General features: G+C 45.8%; 1 long non-coding RNA gene across 4 annotated transcripts; it reads right to left on the bottom strand.

The window, feature by feature from the left end:
- Positions 1 to 4522: 4522 nt before the first annotated feature.
- Positions 4523 to 6181, bottom strand: LOC124678950. Of its 4 annotated transcripts, XR_006994716.1 has the most exons (4): positions 6070 to 6172; positions 5891 to 5959; positions 5070 to 5196; positions 4523 to 4859 (listed from the first exon to the last, which is right to left on the bottom strand). It is a non-coding gene; the product is annotated as an uncharacterized LOC124678950 (long non-coding RNA). The 4 variants fall into 4 exon arrangements; XR_006994714.1 differs by having other exon boundaries at positions 5891 to 6181; XR_006994715.1 differs by having other exon boundaries at positions 5070 to 5959.
- Between the last annotated feature and the right edge of the window lie 2613 nt (positions 6182 to 8794).

The raw sequence follows: 8794 nt of genomic DNA on the forward strand, positions 1-8794 counted from the left end.
CATCAGCGCCGGGACTAGCATGTAATCGTACGGCTGATGACCATAAGGCCGCGCCGCAACGAAGGGCTCGTCGGAGGAAGCTCTCGTCGCCCACCGGTGCGGCACGAAGACGGCGCTGAGGCGGTAGGACAGGTACAGCACGCCGGCCGCGGGTCTCGGCCCGGTGCAGCTTGCGGATCTGGTAGGCTGCAAACTGCGGAAGTGAATGGGCTCCGGCCGGGTTGGGTCAGGAACCAGACTCCCCGCCTCGGCACCGTACAGCCCGCACAGCCCCAGCGGGTGTTTGAGTGTTTTTGGGCCTCACGAAAGAAGTCGCGCGCCGCTCGCAGGGACGTCGCTGTCAACTGTCAACTGCGATCCGATCCGATGAATCCGCGCGCACGTCGCTGTCAACTGCGGTCAATTAATTCAGCGTCCACGCCTCCTCCCCTCGCAGTCTGCTTCTCCTCGCCACGGCCACACGCCATCCTTCGCGCGCCGTTCTCCCTCTGTGCGCACGTGGCTGTCCAACATCCGTCCATGCACACGCCCACGCACTAACCGTACACTAGTACGTTGTTCCGGACTCTATTAAAAAAAAAATCACTGTAACTGCAAGATTCGTTCGCTCCGTGTCTTCAATTAATTTCCGTGGACCGCCTACTCTTTATTTCTCTCTCCCATCCATGCGCGCGCGCTAGATCAACCTGAAACAAAGATCGACGTCGCTCCCATTGCTAAGGATAACGGATCCATCGCCACTTACCTCTGCCGTTCCGTTTCTTCTCAAAAAAATTAAAGGAAACGCATGCACGGGTTTCTTTTTCCACCTGTTGGCCCATCGTTTCCATTCGGCCTTCCGTCCACAGTGACAGTGGGCAGCTGGGCTTCAAAGCAACCAATTCACCTCCTTCCTATCTTCGTTTTTCCATAATATTAATAATAAATAAGTCCTCAAAACCACCATGCAATAGCCGTCCATTCTCTTTTGCTCCGCTCTACAGCTCTTGTCAATTACGTAATTAATATACGTTCATTACCACGCGCAATATTTATGCATACAGCACCACACCTAGTTCCTCACACTCACGGCCAAGTTTAGCTAATCAAAGACGGATGCAAATTCATCTACTACCTCCATACACGTTTATTACAGCATTACACAATTTCAGCAAAAAATAATATATAACTTTTACCGATCATCTAATTTTCTCTACACAATATATATAATACGGTTTCAAAACTATATATATATAATACGGTTTCGACCAAGACAATACAAGCGGCGAACGAACCCGAATTCATTTCCCTCCGCCTCCGCGCTCGCTCGCGTTCCTTCGCTCGCTCGGAAAAGTAACAAATTCAATCAAATCGCAACCTCCCATCCGCTACGATAGCAAGCAATTAATTAAGACCCCGTGTAAGGTCTTAATTCCCAGCCACTACTACCTCGTCAACTCTTTCATCAAAGTTTCAAAAAGAAAAGGAAGATCCCTTTTGATCAAACTCTCGATACATAGCAAAGGCCGGCCTTGTCCCCTGTTGGAAAATTTACCGTCCATGCTCTTTCAAGATGTGCCGAATAATGCATACAGACACCCAAGATGTCTTTTGCTAAAGTGGAACTAGGCTTAGTGATTCTCTTGCCGATTTGTCAACGTTGCACGATGTTTTCAGGTTGAGCTATGGACCCGAAGATGCGCTTCATTTGCTTGATTAATAAAGTTCATATCTCTCTAGCAAACAAAAAAAAACTATCCAACAAAATGATTGATTCATATATAGAGAGGAGCCTCGGTTACCTCACAACATGTCACCGGCGAAAACTTAGAAGATGGATTATCTAAAGCGCCCTCCTCCCATTCTCTTCGTCGGCACCGGCGCGCTCGACGCATCCTCCCACCGCGCTCCCCCCTACACCATGCCGAAGCGTGAGGTGAAGAAGGTGTACGCGACACTGCCCACGAATCGGAGGCGCGGCAGCGGCGGCGGCATTACAATCCGCGAACCGGCGAGGCAGCAGCAGAGGCGCGCCGGTACCGGCGACACAACCCTCCTTCCCCCGAAGCCGGAGGTGAAGGAGGAGGACGACCACAAGGAGGCCTCAAAGATGGCGAACTACCTGCATCGGCAGCGCCTCATCGCTAGCAGAGACGACCCCGAGGACTACCCGGGGTTGAACGCAAGGTTCATGGCATCGCTGAACGACACTGACGCTTGGAGGCCGACATCAACGAGGCGATCTCCATGTCTATCCGCGACGTCGGAATGCCGCTCGTCGATCTCACCCACGAGGCGAAGCTGGACCCAGCGGCGCAGTGAAGGACGAGCCCGTCGGCGACGACGCCAGCGGCACGGTGAAGGACGAGCTAGTCTTGCGTATGATTAATGAATACTGCATTTTCAAGCGGAAGGCCAAACATTTAGCTTTCCTTCAAATTTTTAAAATCGGCGTCACCTTTTCATATTTGCCGCTATTTTTTTGTTTGGTTCCATCAATTCTGTGCCCAGGGAAGCAGAATAGGCAAACGGGATAGATTTATTTGTGAGGGTATATTATGCTCCGTAAAATTAGCACCTGCCAGCTTATCACATCGTTAATTGGGTGCCTATAATAACGAGTCCTATTATGTGAGATTATTGTTTCACTTATTAATTACGTGATGTATCGTCGATGATACTGATCGTCACAAAGGAAAAAAAAAAAAAAAAAAAAAAAAGAGGAGGGGAGGAGCCTTGACCGACCGCGTTATAACTTCCACTCATTGACTCACGGGAGCAAATGATGTCAATTACTCCACTAATTTTGTGATGGTCATCCAATTATGCATAATTAATCAATTACGGGTCAACAAATCTAGACTTTCCAATTTACCTCCGAGCATAATTTTACCCTTGCAAAGTTTCACCGGAGAGAATAAATTGCAAAATGGCAGGAGCAAGCTCGTTTGTTTTTGGGTCGCAAACCACATTATTTTTTGGGGACGCCTGGAGATCAGGTGACTGAGATTTAAAAAATCTCAGTCGACCGACTCAGCCAGCATTGTAACCACGAAACCCCTCGACTAATTCTCTGTTACTGCGTGGGCGCTGAGTTTCTTTACTTTTTTTCTAGAGCAAGGTGGGCCGTTCTATCCTTGTACTGTTTAAGGTCCAAGCTGGGGCTACCAGATCTACTAGACTGGCAACTTTGCAATCATTCGCGTTGGTTTCTTTTGGCTGATCAAATACTTGAATTACTTGAAAACAACAGTTAGCTATCGGTGGTTCATACCCAAAACTACAGCGACGGGGCAATTAACTTTTTGCTTAGTTACAACCATCGTGTAACTAAAAAAATTCAGTTGCAACACATGTGCAACTATGAAATCGCAGTTTCATCCCATTTGCAACTATATTTTTCATAGTTGCAAATAGGATGCAACTGGAAAATCTCAGTTGAAATGTATGTACACCTCGAAAAATCTCAGTTGCAACCCATGCATAACTGGGAAATTCTTAGTTGCAACCCATATGTAACTGGAAAAATCTCAGTTGTAACCCATGTGTAACTCAGAAATCTCAGTTACAACCCATATGATACTAGAAAAATCTTAGTTGCAATCTATGTGCAACTGAAAAAATTTCAGTTACAACCCATGTGCAACTGAAAAAATTTAGTTGCAACCCATGCGTAATTGAGAGAAATAATAGTTCCAAACCAATGTGTAACATGGACGGCCAGTTGCAACCTATGTGCAACTGGTAAAATCTCAGTCGCAACTCATGTGCAACTCCCGAGCTCACTATGCACACCATGACACAATCCAACGACACGGGACATTTTTTCCTCTTGCAACACGTGTGCAACTATAAAAAACTTGAAAAATCGTATTGCAACCCTTATGCAATTACAAAATACTCAGTTCCAACTCATGTACAAATACCTATGTCGACACTATTTACCAGTGTATCAAAACATCTTATGTACAAGAAAGCCCACATGCACAGAAAAGAAGATACAACTTTGTGTAGTAAAAAGGATGAAAAGCCCACTAGAATGGAAACGAAGCCCAGATCTATGGACATAGGAGAAAACAAAAGGCCCAGATGAAACTCACAAACCCATACACGTGCGAACCATTAACCATGTCGCTGCCTAGAACACGAGAACGACAAAAAAAAAAGCACGAATCTTGACATCCAGATCCAACGGTTACATAATCGACTGAGAAATAGCAATTCCGTTATTTTTTGTTCAACAAAATACTGCCGTATCGGTTTTGATATGCTGGAATTACTGTCTTTTGGTGCTGGAAATGCAATGCATCACCAATCTTGAGTACAGTTTCATACGCAAGACTTGCTTCCGGTGCTGGTTCCTATCTTCAGACTATATACACACTACAAAATAGACAGCTTAGCTAGCTGGATCGATCAAGAGTTCAGTTGGCCAGATTGCTCGAAATTTTGGCAAGATCTCCACTAAATTTCAAACAATCACATCACACAGAAAAATAACAATTAACAGTTGTCGATAAGAAAAACACTAAAGCACAATGAATGTTAACCTCATACAGTTCAACTCGATCAGGGGTCTAATCAAAGAGAGGTACCGCAATTCAGAACAATGAACAACAAAGGAAACTTGATGTACAGTATGAAACATGCTGCCTTAGCAAACACTTTCGAATCTGAAGTCTTGACTCAATGCATTGTAAGCCATATCGCAGAGCTAATTACAGTGTAGGAAGTTACTGCGCATAGATAGCTCGACCAAGCTAGGCATATGATGTTGTCTCCTCCTTGTCCAAGGGTCTTCCAGCTTCCAAGTGATGCAGGCTGCAACCAGCTACAGGTACAGATACCCTGCATGTCTTCTCGTCCTCCTCTTCATTATCCTTGAACAAGAACTGGTGGTCAGCAGATCGAGATCTAGAAGAATAAATTAGGCCGCCATTCAAAACATAAAAAACTTCTACCACACAATTTGGAACACTAGTATATAGAACAATTCTTGACTTGCGCATTTCTGTGACAAAAGCATCTACCCTCCATCAGTATATACATACAACAACCTTATATATTGGCTCCCAATAACCTGCTTGCACCTGTTTGGTGTCACACTGTTTGTTTCAGACCTGGATTGTATATGTGTGATCCAGGCCGCACAAGATGTGGTGGTGTGCTGCCAGAGCGGAGGACCTAGCCTTTTCTTCCTGATCTTTTCTTCCTTACCTGAAAGTCACAACACACAATATAAGAAATTTAAGATGAATCAACCGACGGTGCCGTTTTCCATAAGAGTTGTTACATTTCATCAATGCACTAACATGTTGTTCAGGATATATGCAGTACCAGCTTTGTCATCAGAAGAGAAATAGACAAAGAGCTAGCATAATGTCAACGGCCAAACTTAACATATATATTTCATTTAAGACAACGGAAATAACAATGCTCTATTGCTGGTAACAGAATTGCTGATTCTGTACCATTACCGAAGACTTATGTCAATATTTAAGTGACCTGAACTAGGCATAGTAAAACTACGAACGAAAACAGGTTTTACAAGAAAAAACTTCCATCCAAAGAAACTAATCTGGCATTTTAAACTTGTACGCAAATATGCAATCATTCACATTAACCATCAAGAAGAATGATCAAGAGAGTTTAAGATAATCCACAAAAGCAACAAAAAAAAAAAGGAATGCCCATTTTACAGTCATTTGGCCACTGTATATGTCAACATCATCTCATAAACAAGAAATTTGCCTACAAATAAGCTGCACAGGGGGCTCATAGTTGCACAAGATAGCAGTGCCAAATAAAACAATAGAATGCAAAACGACATGACAACCAGATGTTCAGAACCATCTAAAAGAAAAATAGATGCCATGGGAGTCACTGACTCGCCTAAAGTGAGTAGCTTCACCATGTACACAGTGCTTGAACTTTATAAACCACTTGCAGCCTTTGCATCCTGGTTCCGTTCCAGTAAAGCCTACAGGAAGTTTTGCATAATTAAAGTAAGAAAATCCTGGAAAAATACAGTATGGACTACTACAAGTTTGTATTGACTCTAAAGAAAAAGGGAGCATGTAACCGAGTAACCTGCAGTTCTAGCGTGAAGCCGATAGTTTGTTCCGGCGACTCCAGGAACTGAGGTATACCTTGCTGCACCCGAAGCTACACCTTGGTGAGATGTACAGGAAGTGGTGAAGTAGACCAGAGAGGCAGCGATGCACTCGGATTTGTTCATTGATGCGGCTCCCCGTTGCGCTCATGAGGATGCGATGAAGCCCCAGGTGGAGACCGACGAACAACGCCACCCCTCTTCAAAGGAGATGCTCCTTGCTAGAGCGTGGCGGACGACGGCCCCCGTGGCTCGCGTCACCACCGTCGTGTCCTGGTGACTGACACCCCCTCGCTAGTGTGCAGGCAGCCACACTTCACTCTGATGTCCATGCGCGCGACGCAGACCAGCAAGTTCGATGGAGCCACGCACACCATCCAATAGATGCACGCGCACTCCGGCGAACAAGCCAGTCACGCCGCCATGCTTTCTGGGTGGCTACACCTCTCTCCCCTGTAGCATACAAAGAAATGACAAGAAGAATCAATGCATGGAGATATCGCTGGCACTTCAGTGCAGCTTATTGTTTGAACTGAAGTAAATATGTTTGATGATAAAATTATTCACAAATAACTTGAAAGTGCAGTGTGAGACTTTGCCTTATAAGTTATAACTACTATCTACAAATAGACCAATATCTGCAACCGGATCAGAAACAAAGATACAAAAAGATTCACCTTTTAGTGGGACTTGCAGATGATCGGCTCCATCTGCCCCCATGACATCGTGTCCATGTCTTCCTCGGCGATGTAGGCGGTCGCCAGGGCAGCTCCGAGACGACTTGGTTGAAGCGTGCAGACCAAAGAATTACCGGGACGTGTTACTCCACTCACTGGCTATCTGTTTCAATACAGCATACATTAGTACCTATACCTAGTAGAGAAAATGAAGAAAATATCATTAATGTAATAAAACGGAGATGGATACATAAGAAATACTACAACTTTATTTATACATCAAAGCATTCCATCAAACAAAAGATGTAACAGATCTGTTTCGTGCCGCAAAATTATCTATATCCGCAGCGATCGCATACACGAGTGAAGCATATATTGGTGCTTACTCTAGCTAATATCATCTCTGCTTTGTTCAGATGCATACAAAAACTACCTACGTACTGAAGCAGGCAAGTAGTAAGCACTACAACCACCAGATGGTTATGCAAGAGCGTATTTGCCTACGTTAACTTACTAGTCTCAAACTTACTGCTCGGCATGACCATGGCAAAGTCAACTGTGCTATAAGCCATTAGTGTCATACTACTATATATGGGAAATTGGATCAAAAGACATTGGATCATACTACTGAACAAACGACATAGCCTCTCGGCCCAATTTTCTCTATTTTGAGGCCCCAGGTAATTTGGACAGGTGAGACAGTAGAATGGGGTGGGAGATAGCCCAATTTGGAGAATCAGACGAAGGGGTTATACCTGAACGATGGAGACGCTGGGAGATAGACAGCGGGACCTGCGGGGGTGGAGGCCTATGGCCTTCGGAGCAGACGACGCGGAGCTCGGGGCAGCTCCGGGACGTTGCCGGCGACTTGGACAAAGCGCCCACTGGTCCACGCCCCCTGACGCACTCGACGGGTGCGCTACTCAACCACCGACGGACGGGCTCCGCTGGTGGTGGAGAACATCGCTGCATCCGTCTTGCCCTCCTAGCTGTCTTGCCGAGAGGAACAACACCAGCGAATACGCCCACGTCGACACCGACAAGGGCCATCCGCCGGTGAGCTCCTGCGCTCGCTCTGTCTCCCGCGTCAACTCAGGCTTACAGTTCCTCCACTGAATGCGCGATTCGATCTGGCCCGGCGGGAGATGGGATGGAGGAGGATGGCCAGACTGGAGATGGGGAGTGAGGAGAAGGACCGGCCGGAGCTGTGATGGACGGCGGCGGCTCTGATGGCAAGAATCGAGATGGGGAATGAGGCGGCGCTCTAGTCAAAATGTCCATGGAGAGATTTTCTCACCCTACCTTTGTTTTTGGAACTTGCAACCAATGGATCAGCTACTTCTTTTTTTGCGAATTCAGAGTTTTATTAATTACTCCACAGGATTACAATCATTCCTAAGAATATCATGTAGAAATGCAGGATTATAGTTGATCCAAATGCAACTCTTCCTATCAAAACTAGCATGTCTAGCACATAAGTGGGCAGCCTGGTTACCTTCTCGCCCCACAAAAATTATGCTACAACTAGTAAAAGCTCCTATCATATCTCTAATCTCCTGATAAATTGAAGAAATTTCTGAATTGTCTTGTTCTTCACTATTGCATAACTCCATGCATACATGTCCACCTATTATAGCCTAGTTCACGTAGCTACTTTTATACCCTAAAAAAAGATGTAACTAGGCCAATCTAGAGAATTCCATGTCGCCGGTCAGCCGGCGACAAAGTGGACGACGAGGATGACACTGCACAGTACGCGCCTTACTTGACATGCTCCCAAGTCGCGACCTGATGGTGAACCAAACAACGGAGATTCGACCAATCATGTGGATGCTATGCAACAAACGGGCTCGGCCAAGGATGAAGAAATATGGCTTGACAAGATCAAACAATACTTAGCTAGTATCTCCGAGGAGAGCGCCCCCCATCGCCGGCCGCCACGCCACCTCCCCACATGATGTAGCTCAAGGTCTCAACTCTGCTTGCTATTTTAGACGGGAGGCCAAGCATTCAGGTTTCATGCGCG

Source organism: Lolium rigidum, chromosome 7 (assembly GCF_022539505.1).
Source record: "Lolium rigidum isolate FL_2022 chromosome 7, APGP_CSIRO_Lrig_0.1, whole genome shotgun sequence".
Classification (NCBI taxonomy): domain Eukaryota; kingdom Viridiplantae; phylum Streptophyta; class Magnoliopsida; order Poales; family Poaceae; genus Lolium; species Lolium rigidum.